The sequence below is a fragment of the Meleagris gallopavo genome, chromosome 9 (assembly GCF_905368555.1).
Source record: "Meleagris gallopavo chromosome 9, MGAL_WU_HG_1.1, whole genome shotgun sequence".
Classification (NCBI taxonomy): domain Eukaryota; kingdom Metazoa; phylum Chordata; class Aves; order Galliformes; family Phasianidae; genus Meleagris; species Meleagris gallopavo.
Window position 1 is genome coordinate 16005088 of NC_139412.1, and position 18540 is coordinate 16023627.

The following is an 18540-nucleotide window of genomic DNA, read 5'->3' on the forward strand; positions in this document are numbered from 1 at the left end:
TCTGCAGTGCTGTGGGATGCACTCTGCTGCCCATACACCAGATCTTTACACATAATTTTTACTTCTGTGAATGTAAATAGTTTTATTTTCAATTTTTACATGCAAATGCTTTTAAGAGAGTAAAAAAAGTAATGTGTCAAAATGTAGTTGCTTTATATTTCTATTTTTATGACGACTTCTTGTAATGACAAAGTGCCAAGCATTTAATTGGTATGGCCCAATTAAGCAATACACGAAAACCTACTTCTCTAAACTTCATTGATGCCAGCCACCACTGCTGCTGCAAATGGCAAACACGTGGATTTATAGAATTACTGCTGAATACTGAAATGTAATCAAAAGCTGAAATGTGAAAATATACACCGGAAAATGCAGAAAATGCAGCTGTTCTCCAAAGAGAGCTTTCCTCTCTCTTTCCCATCTCCATTCCATCATTGCTAGTGCCTCAAGACCAAATGAATCTGCATTTGCCTGCTGCTAATGGGTATAGGTGTCATGAGTACAAAGGCCTGAATTCAGTCATGAGACTTTAACATCAGGCTGGATGTGGCTCTGGGCAGCCTTGCCTAGTGGTTGGCAACCCTGCAGATAGCAGGGGGATTGAAACTAGATGATCTTTGTGGTTCTTCTCAACCTAGGCTTTTCTATGATTCTAGGAAATGCTAAACTGCGTACTTTTACACACACACACACACACCAAAAACAAAATAAAATAAAACCCTCCTCTAGGTGTCCTGTTCCATCCTGTGCCAGGCGGTGCAAATCTCCACACTCCTCATTCTGTTCTTTTACTGTTATGCTCCAAGGAATGTGCCAAATGTGACTGTACCTGATGGCATGGGACACAATCCCACGTAACAACACAGAACAGCGCTTAAAAAAATGGAAGTTAGCTTGAAACAAAATTGCAAGGCAGACAGTATGAAGAGGAGTAACATACCTCCACCTTGGCTATGCCTGTGCTGGGAGCAAATGAAAGCGTCTTTCCTCAATTGCAACAGCTATACAAGCAGGGTGGCGGTGGAGTGCAGTAGCATCCCCTGGACATCATTGTTTTGCACAGCCAGTATGAAGAATACAGCCAAAAGATTGGGAGCATTGCAGAACCTGGGTGCCAGAGCAGTGTGCCAGCACTGTGGTGCCAACGCTGCATCCAGCTCCAGATGAACTTTGAGGTTCATGCAGATCCCAGGCACTCACCCACAGCAGCAAAAACTTATCCCCAAAAAAATGAGATGGATGCATTGCAACACTAACAGAAACATGTCATTAAGAAGCGTGGTTTGCTACTCCTTCCCTTTAAAATCCTCAATAGCATACTACCTCAGTAAAACCTGGGCTCCTCTCATTTCTTCATTTGAAATTCTCTGTAGGATGCATGATCACACAAGGTATGACAACCTCTATAAGCTGAAGGAGTAGCTCTTGGCTTTCCAGCACTGAAAGTAATGATAAGAATGTTGGAAAGCCTACAAGCAGGCTTGTGGGACTGTAACTACCTAACCTTGGAATGGATTAGCATCTGCCCTGTCTGTTCTCCTCCGCTTTGTTCATGTGTGGATTCACCACACCAGAGCCCATCCCCAGTATCAGCTGCTCCTGCTACTGATGATGCAGTGGAAGCTGGTGAGATCATGTCTAAGAAACCCTTCATAAATCACTGGGGATGTCCCAAAGGATAACACAGCAGTATTGGTACAAAGCACTAGGGACATGCTTAGTAATTTCTTTTCCCTACAGGATATGGGGATTGCAGATAAGGAGAGCACTATGTTTTCTTAGGACTGCTCAGCATGCTACTTTGTTTATTTTGCTTCAATGAAGATGAAACAGATGCTATCTGTTGGTCAACGGTGATGCTGTGACCAACACATGCAGGCATGCATTGTGCATAGGACCGGAGATTTCACCCTTCTTCCCTCACAGCCCTCAGACACTCATGCTGGCTGTTTTTTTCTTTCACTGCTCCTGTTATCCACTGCTTTTCAAAGCAGTCTGCTTTTCCAGACTGCTGACATGAGGTGCTGCTCTGAGGCAGCAGTGCAGGTAACCAAAACCTTCAGGAAGGCCCACCACACTGAGCAGACACATGGATGGGGTTCCTAAGGAGCACCCTGCCAGCATCTCATTAGCTTTTGTGATTCATGCAAAGGACTGGCCCTGCAGGAAGAAGTGGAGGGAAGGAACCTAGGAAAATGGAAAACCATGCATCTCTGAAAATATTTGAAACTTATATTGGATGTTGCCACCAAAGCAAAACCGTGAGCAATAGTTTCCCGTTTTCCATCTTTATTTCTCTCTGTACAGGCATTCACAGAAGAAAATGTGCAATGATATTATGCCCCTGTCTTCAGCTTATAATGAACAATCTAGTAGATAGATATATAGCTGTCACTTTGCTTCTGGGATCCATGTCATATACTGAAAGGACATTACAGGGTTCCAGAATTGTGAGTTTGATATATGTAAATGTTTTCTAAGTTTTACTGACAATGAAAATTCATTCTGTGAGTGATACAACACTAGGACTGATGTCAGAGAGCATGATATTAACTTTCAGTCATTTTGGCATGCTGTTCTACTAGTGATGAGGCAAAAAACTTGATAAGCAGTCAAGCAACTTCTAATTTAATTTACAGCAAGTCCTTTGACACAATGGCAAACTGAGCATATCCCAGCTAAAAGAGCATATGGAAGTTCATTTCCCAGTTACTCTGAGGACACAGAGCAATACCAAAGAGCAAGTTTCCTGATTCAGCTCTGAATAGATGTATCAATGTATTTCAACAGAAACAGCTTTTGGAAAGAAACTAAAAATCACACATTTATGATCTACTGTAGGATTACTTACAAATGTAAGTCCTAACTCATCAGCCTTTAGAACACAGTGTATCTTGGTAATTTTATGTTCTTTTCTTGAATAATCCCATCAGCTGTGCAAATTTGAATGACTTTGTCTTCAAGTGGCATTTATATCAAAATTCACTAAAGTCATAATAAAACACAAAAGTCAGCAATTTTAGTCAATCCTTGCTTTGTTCAAAATCACATTGACCAGCTCCATGGTGGAGATCTGTCTGATTATAACTTTGTGCCTCTGTTACACAAAATGGATCATACAATAATAATCAGTCACACACTTTTCTGCTCTCCCAATCTCTCCTGAAGAGTGTTAGGCAATTACCCTCCTATCACACTTGCTTTGTCTGACAGCAAACCACAGCTTTCACATGGGGAAAAAAAAGAGTGACAGAGCATCATTGCTTGGACAAGATTCACAACTCCTGACAAATTGCCATGCAGCTTGAATTGCTCCATTCAGAAGTAGAGCTGCTCTCCCCAGCTCCCACAGCGCAGCAGACAACAGCACTCGCCATGGCACAGCACCGGGTGCAGCAGCGAGAGCAAGGAGCTTCTTTTCCTCTTGCCGTCTCATCAGCCCTGAGGGGAGAGAGACTGAGATGCACAATGAAAACAGACGAGCTTCACAACAAGATTTACACTTACAGAATCACAATTTAAAATTGGACAATGAGCAACAGCATGAAATTCAACAAAGGCAAATGTCAGGTGCTGTGCCTGGGATGGAGCAATGCCAGACCCAGGTACAGATGGGTGATGAGTGGCTGAGGAGCAGCTCAGCAGCAAGGGAACTGGGAGTGCTGCTGACAGTAGGCTCAGTGTGAGCCAGCAGCATGCCTGGCAGCAAATCACATTTTGGGGTGCAGTAAACCCAGCATAGCCAGCAAGATTTTCCCACAAGAGTGTGATCTCTTTCCCAGTGATGTAGCCTCACCTTCCATAGTGCGTGTAGTTTTGGGCTCCGTTGTATAAAATGGATGATAAGGTCCCTAAAAGCTTCCAGAAGAGGCACCAAAACTGGTACAAGGGCTGGAAGGCATGTCCTGTGAGGAGAAGCTGAGGATATTTGGGTTGTCTGGTCTGGAGAAAAGGAGGCTCTGAGGTGACCTCATCGCTCTGCAGCTTCCTGAGGTGGAAAATGGAAAGGGAGCTGCCGAGCTCTGCTCCTGGGAATTAAAAGCAGGATGCATGGAAAAGGCACAAAACTGCACCAGAGGAGGTTCAGACTGAACGATTGGAAATTTTTTGCCATGAGGGTCTTCAAGCATTGGCACAGGCTTCCTTGCAAGGCGAAGATGATTGCCCCAAGCTGCCAGTGTTCAAGAGGCATTTTGATAATGCCTTCATAAATATGTTTTAATTTTTGGTTAACCCTGAAACGGTCAGGCAGTTGGACTAGATTATCAGAAAAATTCCCTTCCAACTCTATTATTCTATTCTGTTCTAAAACTAGAAGCACCTTCAGCAGGACAGGAATGTGTTACCTGCAGTTTAAAATCACAGTTTGAAAAACCAGGACCAATGCAAAACAGTCAGAGTTTCAGTGAGACTTTTGGCAAAAGATCAGTAAATTGGAGCTAAGACATAAACCTATTAGCAATCTAGTTCCACACTAGGCTATAAATGTCACAAAGCTCATGCAGTCATTAGTCATCCCTGTGCACAGTACGTACATACAGAGGATAGAAAAGAGATCTTGTGAACATCTATCTTGAACATTAGCATGGATACAACTATCATCAGTAATAGGGGACAGCAGAGTAAACTGGGCCCAATATATATCGGAACCTCCCAAACCTATTTCCCCATAGCTCGGCTAGAAATACCACTGACATTTATATAAATTCAATTATTAGTTTTAAATCTTGGTGATTTTTCTTGCCTCTGTACTTGAGGAGTCCAGATAAACAGAGCCTAAATGCTGAAATGCTTTGAGAAAAGCAGTTGACACAAGTTTCCTAGCCCCAGGTTGAAAAATGAAAAGGGCTGGAGCAGCAGCTAAGCATCCAGAAGTTAATTCCCTATCAGCATACATGAATGCAGCTCCACTGGGCGAAGAACGTTCCCACCAGTCCTGTGACTGCTGATATGAACAGAATCACTCTCCTATGGTCTACTGCAGAAACAGCCTGGCAGTACCTACCTGGTGCTCTTGCAAAAGCTAAAAGTGAGACAAAAGATCACACCAGAGACACTCATATCCTGATCTGTCTTCACAGCCAAAACTATGCTGCTAGCTACTATCTCTATATGCCACATCATATTCTCTCCCACAGACTTTGCATATTATCTGCCCTTTAACTGACTCATCCAATTCTCCATTTGGAAAGAACATCTCCTCTGTGTTTGTTCAGGAAGACAAATATACTGCCTGAGTCATTAGGATTTTTCATGTGGTCTCGTCTTAATGTTCCAATACTCCAGTTTAGACAATATCCACTTGGAGGAGTTATTTGCTCAGCAGCAGGAAAGAAAATAACTTGACTCCATAATGAAAACCTCAAAAACATCCCAAGTACTAAAGGGTAATGAGACATGGCCCTGATTGATTGTCTAATAACCTTTATCTAGATACTAATGAATGTAATAAATTGTGAGATTTATGTACAGTCTCTGCTCAGAGACCATCTTTTAAAGTACCTTCATGGAGAACAGCAAGTTGTGATGTGACTTCCAGCTTCAGTTTCACCAGGGAAAAAAAAAGACCTGTATAATGTGTAAATTTGAACTGATAATCAATCAGCTGAGATATTACAGTGAAACAGTCTAGGGGAATAAATTTGCATTAAAGTTTAAGTATTATTGTGTAAAAATATATATTTAAAATTTCAGACATACTTTAGAGGTCACAAGAGCCAGCAAGAATGCTCAGTTCATTTTATCATTATCATTATTTATTACAATTTGATAATTTATTAGTATCTTAAAACCAAGACTTAATATCTCAAGGTCTTCTTATATCATAGAACCAAAGAATTATAGAATGGGTTGGAAGGAGACCTTGAAGTTCACCCAGTTCCAACCTTCCTGCTGTGGGCTGAGTTGGATAGTCTGGAAGATTCTTCTACATGACCAGCAGCCTTCCCCCTGCTGAAAGGGTTCTTCCTCACAATCCTTTGCCTCTTCACAGGTTCCTAACTAAACCAAAGAGCACTTTCAGAGTCTATCAAGAAGCTTCTTTTTCTCCCTCCAGCTTTTCTGCTCCTATGATTTTATAGGATGGTACTTTGCAGCCTCCACCCTTTGTTTTCTGCTTCCGTAGCTTTATTTCTACTTTAGGCACACTTCAATAGCTGTGCCAAAAGAACGATGCCATGCAGAAGTGCAGTGCCATGTTTCCTCTCTGCCCGCTTCAAACAAGACAGAGGGACTGACAGAAATCTTAGTATTATTTCTAAGCTTAGACTTACAGCTTAGAAAAGAGAAGAAGTCACTTTGTTGCCTATTCAGGCAGCTGAGTTGCTAAGAAGCCCTGAGCTGCCACCAGCAGTTTCATTCTGTAGGTGTACACTGCCAAACATTTCTGTGTTCAGACCTGCTCTCTCTTTTCAGAAAGGAAGGAGCCCACTTTTTCCCTTTTTGCTTCCCTCATTCTCTCACTGTGCAGTTGCACTTTTAGTATGTAATTTTCTAAAAGAGTATGGAAGCACCATTTAAAATATACAGTGTCGTCTGTTTTAGGATCTGGGATCAGAACTGCAAGGAATTATCGTGGACTTTAACATGACTCCATATCAAGGCCACTGAGTGTTACAGAAATGTACAAATAATACAGTTTGGGATCAAAATTTGCTAATAACACTTTCTACCACTTAGGCTTCCCAAATTTGGAAAGTGGGACTGTGAGGCGAGTTAATCTTTGGTTGCCATTTAAACTCTTACCCCCTTATATTTTGTTTAGAATTAAAAAATAACAGGCAAGAGATCTGGGACAAAAGCAGGGCAACCTATATGGAAGCTTCCATTTGGATTGGCAGTGTTCATATTTGAGGGTAGAATCCAAGTTCTTTTTTTTTGTGTGTGTGTTATTTGGCATGTCAGTGACTATTTAATTCCTCCACTTCCTTAGGGCAGCAACTTCTGGCCAGCTTTAAGGGGCTTCTGTAGCTAAAGAGGCCTCCTCCTCCACAAGGCACAACCTATACGTTTCTCCAGTTTAGGGAAAACAGACCAGTCCCAGTGTCAAACTGCAGCTGATCAGCAGCCAGGTGTTAAGGAAGCACCATGTGCTCTGGCCCCATCCCTCCAGCCCAGAGATGCCTGCCATGCCAGAGAGAACCTGGCAGCTCCCCCAGGCAATGGGCTGTGCTCCAGGCTCATTCAGCAAACCTGGGGGCAGGATGAATCCAACACGACAAAACTGGGTCCAAAATGCTTGGGTGGCACTGATGGTGGCCAAGCATCTCATGAGAAAGCACTCAATGTGATATGCTAAAAACAAGCATTAACTCACTATCGCCATGGAAAGATTCTCTGTATCTGGGGATCAGTTCTAACACCAGCTACTTCCAAAGGATACCAGCTATCACTTTCAGGATTTTCATTGTAAAAACAATTTTCCTACACACTACAAACCTGAAAGAAATCCTAAACAGCTCCCAAGAAACTGAAACATCTCAGATGAAGGCAAGAACAGTAACACCTATAAAGCATATTTGTAGCAGCACTTAATGAATCATCAGGGCCTAATCCTCATTTAGATTGTGCAAATATGAACGGCCTTTTGCTTCTTTTTATGTTAGCATCGTTTGCCAGCTAAAATCAATGTCAGTACAAATGAGCAATGAACAAGGGAATGTGTCCAATATTGTCTCCATTTTAAGATTCTAATGTTGATTTTTCAACTTTCAGAAAGACTCAATATAAATTTGCAGTATCTTTGTGGCAACATCATTGCCCATGACTATAAATATTCATAGAAACAGTAAGAGAAAGAGCTTTGCTTTTCCAAGGACAATTGATCCTCCTGCAGAATTTACTAATTTGTATTATAGATCATCCAGTTTTTATTCTTTCAGAGAGAACGTTTAACAACCTTAGCATGTGATGGTCTCCACATGACTTCCCATTCCCCATGTTGGGAAGAACAGAGCATTTGCACAGCATTAATAAAGAATGCCTGTTCAAAATTGAAGAGAAACAGTAGTTGTTCCACAGCAATTCGTCATTAGCAAAGTGCAGACATGCAGCCTCACCAGAAAGCACCTCTGAATATGCAACCCTCACAGTCTTTTCAATAGACCTCTGCTTGCACTCTGCTTCTCCTGGTCACTAGAGAACGACACCTATGACTAATTCAGGTTTTGAATGCTGCCACTGCAGCACTACAGAATCTGCAGCACAAAAATAACAGATGTGCCTCAAGAACAAGTCTCACAGGTGCAGCTGGAACCAGCAATATGTGAGAAAACCCAAAGCTTGCCCCTATCAGCAAAGTTACAAAGGAGACCTTGCTGAGGAAGGCAAAGCTCATCCATCACCTCTTTTAGCAAGCTGTACACAAAGACCCAGTTTTTCCAATTTCCTTTCTCTTTTGAAACCTTGAGTAGCAAAAAATATTTGCAAGCTATGAAAATGTTTCCATGAAAGAAACTCAGATACTGGTCTAAATGAAGAGCATTATTAATATTACTCCTAAAAATCCCCTACCAAAAGCTATTTCCATAGCTGGAAACCTCAGGTTTTTAACAGGTTTATTTTCTAGGGGCACACATAATATACAAATTAAACAAGTATAGAAATAATGAAATTTTATTTAGAGGTAAAAAATAAAGCTGATATTCGAGTCACACTTAAGATGCAAATACTGTCCTCTCAGGACTAGATAATTTCAAACTGCAAAATGATTTTGTTTATATTTCCCTTGATAAGCAAAGTATAGAGGAGCAAGAAACAAATTTTGCATTTTATAGCTTCTAAACAAGTGCACCTCTGTCTAAACACAGAACATAAACATAAATGTACCACACACTGCAACTTCAATTATAACTCTGTTAAACAACAGAGCTCTGAATTAGCTGCACTAATTACCAAAATATGCCATGCCTACAACACCACGTAACACTACCAGCATAAATACCATCTCCTTCAGCTTCACTCATGCCACCAATTCTTGCTATATTCAAACCACATTCCACAACAGCACTTTCCAAGCTGAGGATTTTGCCTTTCTTTTACTTTCAATAAACCCACCGGCTAGGAAGTAAAAATGATAATAAAAATAATATGCAAAGACATAATATTAACTAATTAATTAGATGTCCAATAAATTTTTAGTAAGAGGCACTGCAAATTTATTTTTATGCTGTTGCTAAATATCAGAACAAACAGAATCTCTGAAATTCTCTATGTTTCTATTAATTAATGCTCTACATAAATGAAAGGAGTTAAGGAAGCTGTCCTGGTTTATACATTAACCCAAGACTCAGTGTTCCTGTCCCATCTGATCTAAAATGATTGATTTAATCTTAACAGCAACCATTAACTATTAGGAAAGCATTACTTCAACAGTGTAGATACACATGGGTGTCAACTGCTCAGCGACAGTGTGCCCTGTATAAGTAATAGGCTCCGAGCTAGATTCATCAAAGAGAGCAGGAAGATGTCTTGAAAGAGAGAGAGGGAAAATGAATTCGATGAATCATGTAAGTGGCAGCCTGCATCTTGAGGAACCGTTCTCCATACTGTGATTATGAATGTGTTACATGCAGAGTTTCATCAGCAATTGCTGAAGAGGAGTAAGATGCTCAGGAGCAGCACAGCACGTTGGTGAGCACAGCACGTGGGCGGCTCTGATTCAGGGCCCAGGAACTCTTCCAAACCAGACTGCAATGGCCCCAGTAGGACAGATAGCAAAGCACTATCGGAAGAAGGAAGGAAATGAGGGACTTCAGATGTGCTTCAGGGTAATGATATAATGCCACAACTCGCTGATCACAGGCCAGGTCTGCCACAGCCAGTCCCCTAGCCAGCCCAGGCCACAGTGAGAAAGTGATTTGGAAACTCAAGAGCCACTGAGGAAGAGCTGCAGTGCTGTCCCAACACTGACGGGGGCTGATTGTATCACACAAATAGCAAACATCATCGAGTGAATCCCCACTACTGCTTCAGAGCTAATCCTTTATAGGCAGCCCACACACTGAGTCGTAATTACATATGTCATTCACTGAATAATTTCAAATTAATGAATGTGTTCATGAGTATTTAAAGTGCTTTCACAGATCATTCACACACAGAAAGAGCTTCAGAAGCACAAGAACTATGGGGAAACAGGCTTTCACTGCGAGTGCATTTTATAGTTTAAATTCACATTGATTCTTTGCCAAGCTGAGAAGGAAATTTTCTCAGCCGGATTTAGATTATACACAACCTCAGGTTATCAGGGAGCCTAAATGCAGGGCATGCCATCAATGTGAATAGAAGGACAGAAGTTCATCACTTGGCTCGCAAGTGTGGACCCGTATGCAGAGCCATAGCTCCAGGGGAAAAGACTTTACAACAGCTTCCCTCTGCAAAGCCCTGCTGAAGCAGCAGCAAATGACTGCTTCAGGAAACCACATTCCATTTTCTTCTCATATTTTCTGCAGCTGAAAATGAGCTGGGATAAAGCAGATTACCAATTGAGTCTAAATAGTTTAGATGGAAGAGGCTTTGGTATTGCAGCCTTCTTAGGTTCTTTGTTGGGGTAGAAAGTGAAGTACTTGAGTTAGACGTCAACTTTTGTCACTTCCAGACATTGCACCAGTTGTGCGTCCAGGAGGCTATGCCTCATTTTCAGATATGCACCTCGTCAAATAAATCCAGTGCAGTTTCTGGAATTGATTCTTAACTATCACAGTGGAAACCAAATCAGAAAAGCTAAAGCAGTTGCCACTGTTTCCAAGGCAGAAAACAGAAGCTCCCTCACCCTGAGACTTCCTTCTCTTCTCCAGTTACCCTTGGGAAAGTGAGAGCAACTTGAGATCTTAGCACTTCCAAAGCTCTTCCAGATGTATCTAGAGGCCAGCTCTACCTTGAATCATGGAGCAGAAGTATGCAGGCATTGAAAGAATCAGCTAAGTAATTAATTTTGGTTCCTCACCCTCACAAGAAATCATGTTGCCATGCTGCTCTCCCTTCAACAGTTGGACCCAGGCCTGGGGAGCTGGAGACAAGCCTGCACCACTGGTGAGGAAATATCCTTCCACCATGACCAAATGAAGAGCCCTCTGGGGCTCTTCAGAATGTGTCAACACTGATAGACAGGCAATGTATAGAACTTACCTTAGAAAAGGAAGCAACATCTCAGAGACAATGGAACATCTAATTATGCTAAAAAGAAAAGAAAAAATCAGTAGAAGTAAGTTAAGATTATGGAAAGTGAAAGATTCACAATTTTTTTTTATAGAGCCTTCTACAAGAAGGAAATCATAACTGTTCACTTCCCTTCCTGACTAATCTCTTTCTCATCCTGACTGCTAAGGAACAATAAAAGTCCATGCAATTTCACTGATCATCAGACATCAGTTAGTTTTTCATACAAGGACCACAAGACAGGAAATGGGATCACCTATACTTTGAATGTAACTTCTCCAAACTCAACACAGAACATTCCCACATGATAAATGTTAAGGCCCTGTCCAGTTTCTAATTGCTGATTTAGCCTGCACAGTACGCTTGAAAAGTTGACAGATCATGGAGATTTTTCACAGACAATGCAGTTGTTGCTGCGACCACAACTACATCAGCTTTAATTTGAAACCACGCATCCTTCTCTTTAATTTAAACATCCCCTTTAGTGCAAAATGGCAGAATTCTACAATACAGCTGGCCTAGGTTTATTAAACTTCAGCACAATGTGTAGCCAGTCTGACTAGTTGATTTGACATTGATATGAACTAAAAAACATGTATCTGGGTCTAAAGGTGATTGTTTAGTGTCACTGCCACACAGATGCAAAAACACTGCCTGGGGGAGAATGTATTAGCTTGCAAACAATATAACAGGAGAAAAAAGTATTTCTCAAAAAACAAAGCAGACTACTTATGATATATCTGGGATCTTTGCTGAACCTGCTGCTGAGTAAAATGGCTAAATTTAACAAAACAAAATTTAAAATAAAACATTGTGTCATCATGTGCTCAATTTTGGCAATTAAAACTGATTTAGCCAATACTTCTGAATGAATCACACTGTCCTTCACTTCATACTTAAGGATAAACTGCTCCAGGTTTCACAGGAACTACGAGCTGATTCAACACTATCCCAGATGTCTACGAAGGACTGACATGTAATTCCTGATGCAAATTGAAGTACATTGCTAGAAGTGGCCTAACTTTACATTTCAAGGAGATCCATGAGCAATGCAGTACAAATTAGGGACAGGAAATGTAAATAGCAAAAGAAATTTCACTTATCACCACTTCTGAAAATAATCATGAAAGAAAAGTGCCAGAATATAGAGAGCATTTTCACTTTCCTTCCTCGTTTTTTTAAGCTGTTAACCTAGACCAGACCAAAAGATGACATTGACATCCTCCGGGGGGAAAAAAAGAAAAAAAGAAAAAAAGAAAAAAAGAAAAAAAAAGAAAAAAAGAAAAAAAAAGCACTGAGAGTGCATCCAGTGCCATTATTCAAACATTCTTGCATCCATCAGATGAAGCACAGTTCCACCAAGCTGGAATTTCTCCCTGAGTGAGTCAAAGCAGAGGCAGCAGCACACCAGGGCTACCTGGCAATGCAGGTGTGGTGCCTGGTGCCTTCCTCCTGCCATATAACACACAGCAGGTACACAGCCAGGAATGCTGGCAAGGTGAGAGAAGATGGTCACATCCATGTCACCTTCAGAAATCTGCTCTTGAGACCAAACTGAAATGTTTCTCTGGCTTGAAGAAGCTTAAAAATTAGAGAGTGGTTTGGATATATCCACACATAACCACTGACTAGTGGGTCAGAGCATCAGATCCTTTTAGAATGTCTAGGTTTTACCAGAGAGATAGGCATTATTCAGAAAAATAATCAAATAATAGAATTCAAATGGACATTTGAATTTTGACTGAGAAACTGCAAGCCCAGAAGGATTCTGAGCTAAGATTTGATGACTAAATAAATGAATAAAGTTATCTCTTCGTGGCTGTTTAGTTGATTACTGAGATTGTTCTATCTCACAGCCCCAGTTCTCAGCATACTCACGCACAGAGTAACAGAATTCCCCTCACCAATGCCATTATTCACTTTGTCCCCTGGCCTGAGCACTATGTACACAGAGTGCTGCCTGTCAGTGACCTTTCAATGTCACAGAAATAACTGAAAGGAAACAACCAATCATCTTTTCAACTGAAACTTCTTTTGCAAGTTGTAATTTTGATATGAAAAAATATACATTTTTGGAAGCCAGGAAGAATGCAGAACACCACCTATTACAGGGATGTCATGATGACTTCTCTCCAATCATTCAGTAAACACATTCTCAAGAACGCTTATCATCATCTCTTTCCTCTTCGTTTTACTGATCTTAAGCATAGTAAAAGAAACATCTGTGGAAACAAATGTAAGAGTGATTGCACATTCAGTCATAGAAAAGTTACATGTTGCTATCCTGCAAAATCAACTGTAATGAAAGTTTAAACCAGGAGGTCGCCAGGGCATGATAGCTGTTGCTGTGTGATCGGTGCAGCATCCATCTCTGTCAAAGAACCAAGATATCATAAGTCTCTCAGCTCAGATGAAACCACATCTTACAAATCTACAACATCATTTGGCAATTTTGATGCTTTTCATGACTTCAAATGCCTTGAAAATATAGCTTTAGTCCATCTTCACATCTCTTTGTGTATAGATTTACAGATCTGTGTATTATTCATCCTTTTCAAATCACCTCCTACACGTAACGTATTGGTGATAGTGAGGGGACAGTTAACATCTCTCAGTCTTTGCCAATGGTCAGACATGTAGATATAAGTGACCAACTGGTCCCCATCCCAAGCTCTCAAGTGAGTGCTTGGCATCTCTAGAGTAAAGATCAGAGAAAGAAAAAGGCTTCTTAGGATTGAAAACTGCATCACGATGGCAAAATCCTACCAAAATATAAGATGTGAAAAATAATAAAATAAGGAAAACAATATTTCAAAGTCTATGTCCAATTCTATCATGGCTCCCTGGATTAAATGACAATTTCTGTGCAATCTCTGAATTTAAATCCTACCTTCTACTTGGGGTAAATCAGGACAATGTCCAAAGTTTCCTATATTTAAACAAACAAAGCAAAGACAAAAGTTGACCAGCATCTAAACGTTCTTTACAGTAAGAAAGTCTGTGCATATACGTAATGTCTGTTCCTTCATACTTTCTAGCACGTGTAAAGCAAGTCCCTTCTAAGTCTCTTTTTGCCTTACATTAGACGAATTTAATTGTAAGTGCTAAATGAGAAGTCTCAGAGTCTCTCAGCTCATTAGAGTAACATGCACCAAAAGAGTTAAGTAGGTAACTGATTTTATCATCATTTTGTACCTTCAAGCTTATTTTAATGAGAACAGATCCACTTTCTTAGTAAATTCATAAATAACTTTCCTCATAATTAATTGTCTCTCCATGAAATTTTAAGATGGATTTGAATTTGCCAGGAACAGGCTGATTTCCTTTGTAATTAACTAATGTATCAAAAGGGATCATTTATAATGTCTGCGGTCAACATCAGTCAGCGCTGTTACAGGGCGGCACAGTAGGGCATGACTAATGAACACATGATGGAATCAAAACTGACAGACAGAAAGTCATAAATCTTTAATTTGCATCCTGAACTTTGCATTTTATATGGGGATTTTGCCTCAAAATGATGCAATTTGCAGACAAGCTACCGGAGTGAAGTCAATGTCAAACTTGAAACATGCAGACAGAAATGTCTGTCTTCAGAAAGTGGCTGGAGAATTTGGCACTGGTTCTCATAGGCTCCTTAGTTATCTGTGTGAGCAGAAACATGCAGGCACCAGGACCCATTCCACTTCCATCAGCAGATTCTCTAAAATGTCATGCTTCTCATGAATGCCCCTGAAAATGGGAGTATCGATTACATAATATGCTACAGTGATGGGTGCTCTATAAATATCTAAGATCAATAGCATGCTCATCCTGCTTATCCTGGACAACAACAGTCTGCAACTCCTCTCTAAATATTGACTCTTCTCCTGTCTTAGCTGCTCTGCCTGACCCAATTTGATCCACCCCAGTAACTCTCTTAGTCCATATAACTTCCATATAGCCCCTCTTGAAGGTTGCTCAAGCATCTGTCACTAACTCCTTTATTGCAAGTCCTAGCAACTCTTTTCAAAGTCTGATTCCTCTATGAAAGATTATGAACAGATTGCGTTATCTCTCAGATTGCGTTATCTCCAGATATAGGTTTCATTCACAGATCTGTGGCCAGTGCTCTAGAGGAAGTCAACCTGAAAGACCACATCTGTCCTTATGGTGTTATTGCATATATTATCCTATGCATATGTTAATTATAAAACAGAATGCACTAAGAGCAGGTCTGTAGACTAAAAAGATGCCGAGGTCCTGATATCCATGCTATGCATGTACCAGGGTGTTTCACCCACTTCAGACTAGTTTTAGTCTGGTCTTATGCACTGAAAGCTCATTTGCACTTGGAGCATTCTGTTTCTGCACCCAGAGCATGTCTTCTAGTTTTTGTTTCATCCAGAAGCAATCCAGTTCATGAACTTCAAGACTCTGCCTTGATGCTGACCAAAGTTCATGTGGACAGATCACCAAAAGACTAACTCCAAAACATATCCCTGACCCAGGTTAAAACCCACAGATGCCTCTCACCCAAAGATGTCATCTAAAGAGAAATATGGGGACAATCTCATCTTCCCACAGGTTACGTCACCAAACTCAGTGTATGCCAAAAGGTCCAGGAGCTGACCTGAGGGCTAAACATACATGTTTGAATGCATTTATCCATGCCACAAGCATGACAATTCCTTTGTCCAGCAGAGGCCAAGGCACAGCACACTGCTGTGTTCTCCAGGCTCTGCCCTGCACTGTGCAGCTCCCCGGCTGGGCAGCCACCAAGCTTTAGACACAGCTTTGGGGGGGAAGGACAATGGTTATTAGAGGTGCAGGCAGACGTAATGGTAGGAAAAAAGGGGGACAAGTACAGTCTCATCTGGACATCAGATCCGATCATTTTTATAGGCCTGATTATGCACTTGAAATAGGCACTCCTAAGCAAGTTCTATTGCACTGAGTTTGGTTCTAACACTACATGAGAGCATTAATACAAATGCCATGGAAGAATTCTCACATCAATTCCTTATTTAGTTTTTCTTCTAGTATTTCTTACCCCTTATCCAATTTGCCCATGCATTCCTGACTTCTCAGAATTATGGTAGAATGCAACCTTATTATCGCAGTCAATATTACTATTAATAGCAGATCTGAGTAATATCTTTCTGGCATAAAAGTTGTTTTTCAGACCACATGGTGCTAGGCCTAGCCTACAAGCAGCTATAGAGTCTGGGCAGAGATGTTTGGAGTTTAAACACCATATGGAATGAGCAAAAATTAACCAGGAAGCACACAGAGGGGCAGGAACACTGCCAGGATTAAGAGAAGGCATTCCCTCAGATTTGAGCCATGCAGCAAATGAAGGAAAAAGGCTTTGGATTCGGGTCTTTTATGTTATATGGTAAGTGCTCATTTTAGCTCTGCTTGTTTTAAAGGTAAAATTTTGGTTATGAGCAACCACCCTCTATATAAAAAGCAACCATTCAAAGATGGTGAAAAGGAAGATGATTTCCACTTATGGGTAGCAAAGCTCTCCCAACATGAGGATTAAATAATGTCTGTGATGTGAGAATTCCATAGTGTAAATACCAAGAAACTACTCTCCATATTAAGCAAAATTTATTCCTAATAATAGCAGCTTGTTTACATGGCAACATGCCGTATTTGCAAAGCTCTTTTACAAATATCCTCAATGGTTCCAAGCTGCAAGCAATCTAATAGAAATGTATTCTACAATCCAACATGCTAAATCATCCTTCTGAAGGTCATGTTTTTCCACCTCATTGTGTTTGAGTCAGCTTTGGTAGATGGCCATATTTCCTGAGACACAGTGCCACAGAGAGTGAAATAAGGGGAACGTTTTGGCCTATGTACAAATTATTTTTGCTTTCAAGGGCTTAAATGCTTTTAAAGCTGCTTTGAATCTTGCATAGGGCAAGTAATAATGAAGCACATAAAGAGCACTGAAAAAAGCCCAACAACTAGGTGTATCTGCCCTATTACTCTTCAATAGAAGACCTTTTTTACCTACCGTTTTCAGTAATTTGAAGACTAGTTCAGTGCCAAGGAACTCAGCAACACTTTTGAGAGAAAGGATGCATCTCAGCACTTTTTTATATTATTATTTTATTGTTATGAGCCATTTCCTGCTGAGGGACCAAGAGGAAGAATATCAACTTTTGTACTTAACACTCATTTCAGAGCATAGTACCTAAAACATTCTGCACTTCAAAATCACGTATATGTCAACTCAAGTTTAAGATATCTGATTTTCATTTACAGTATCAGTATTTGTCATTTTAAACCTTTATAATCTATTTAGCCTTGTCTCCAAAAGTATATGATGTGTTGTTTCTAAGACCAATGAGACACTGATGCTTCTTTTTCTTTTAGGTTTTCACCACTAAAGAAAACAATATGTTCTATTAAGGCTCTAATTCAAAATCTCTGGAACTCTCTTATTTACTATTTGGATCTAAGAAAACTACTTGAAAAGTCAGGCTGAATAAATTGAATTGTTTCAGTCCAAAAACTAAAGTTTTCTATGTTTTTCTAACAAGAATTTTTGGTAAGGTTTCAAAATATCGCTTGTGCTTATCAAAATTATATCTACATTTTATTGTAGGTTTATTTTCTATTAAGAATTTTTTTCTATATTTCAATCACTTTGCAAACCTAACTAACACTTGCTTATATAGCTCAGGTTACATCTAGTCCTACTCAAACCCTAGGAGGCAACGTTTACTTACAGAACCATAACTAATACATGTGGCTGCCTGTGTCATTACTAAGTCTAACACAACCTGATGGTTGTCTCTGCATTCATTAATGTGAGAATTAACCATCCTTTAGCTCAGCACTGAAAAGAGCTATCTGAGAAATTCAGCCACACAAGGAAATGGAGGGACTCAGTGCCCTGATAGATTCTCCCATGATTAAACCCTACCACAGATCAAGCAGATGACTTCCAGAGAGCAACCGATTGCTCCTTGCAAGGAGATGAACCACAGAGCCCAGCTGTTTGTGTTACAGAGACAAGAACCACTACAGTGAAGTGAGGTCACTAGAGAAGGCTACTACAGAAACAACAGGAAATGCAGTTTCCAGAGATGCATTTATCACACCACCAAAGGCCTGAAGATACATTTACACATCTGCTCGTTTTGCAGTTGTGATTATGGTATCAGTGCAACACAGGTCAGCTCAGGTAGCAATGCTAGTGAGGAAAGCACTAAGCCATTCAGGGATTTCACTGCCAGTATCCCTGACAGGTTTTGTGTGGTTCATATCAAAGGATGGTTTTTCCTGCTCTGGAAAACTATGACACCTCAGTGAGAGTTACATTGGTCTGCCTACATATACCCTGGCATGCATGCCCTGTGGTGTAAGAAAACTGTTGGTTTCATGATA

At 40.4% G+C, this 18540-nt stretch overlaps 1 protein-coding gene across 7 annotated transcripts in view; it reads right to left on the bottom strand.

Annotated features, from left to right (window-relative positions):
• Positions 1-18540, bottom strand: part of GRIA3 (glutamate ionotropic receptor AMPA type subunit 3) — a 542807-nt gene that overhangs the window by 429089 nt on the left and 95178 nt on the right. For 5 of the 7 annotated variants that reach the window (XM_085230478.1, XM_085230476.1, XM_085230486.1 and 2 more), the window contains exon 3: positions 11125-11172. The exons of the other annotated variants lie outside the window; for them this stretch is intronic. The gene's annotated coding sequence lies outside the window, so the exon portion shown is untranslated. The remainder of the gene's footprint in view (positions 1-11124; positions 11173-18540) is intronic. 7 annotated transcript variants of the gene reach the window in all.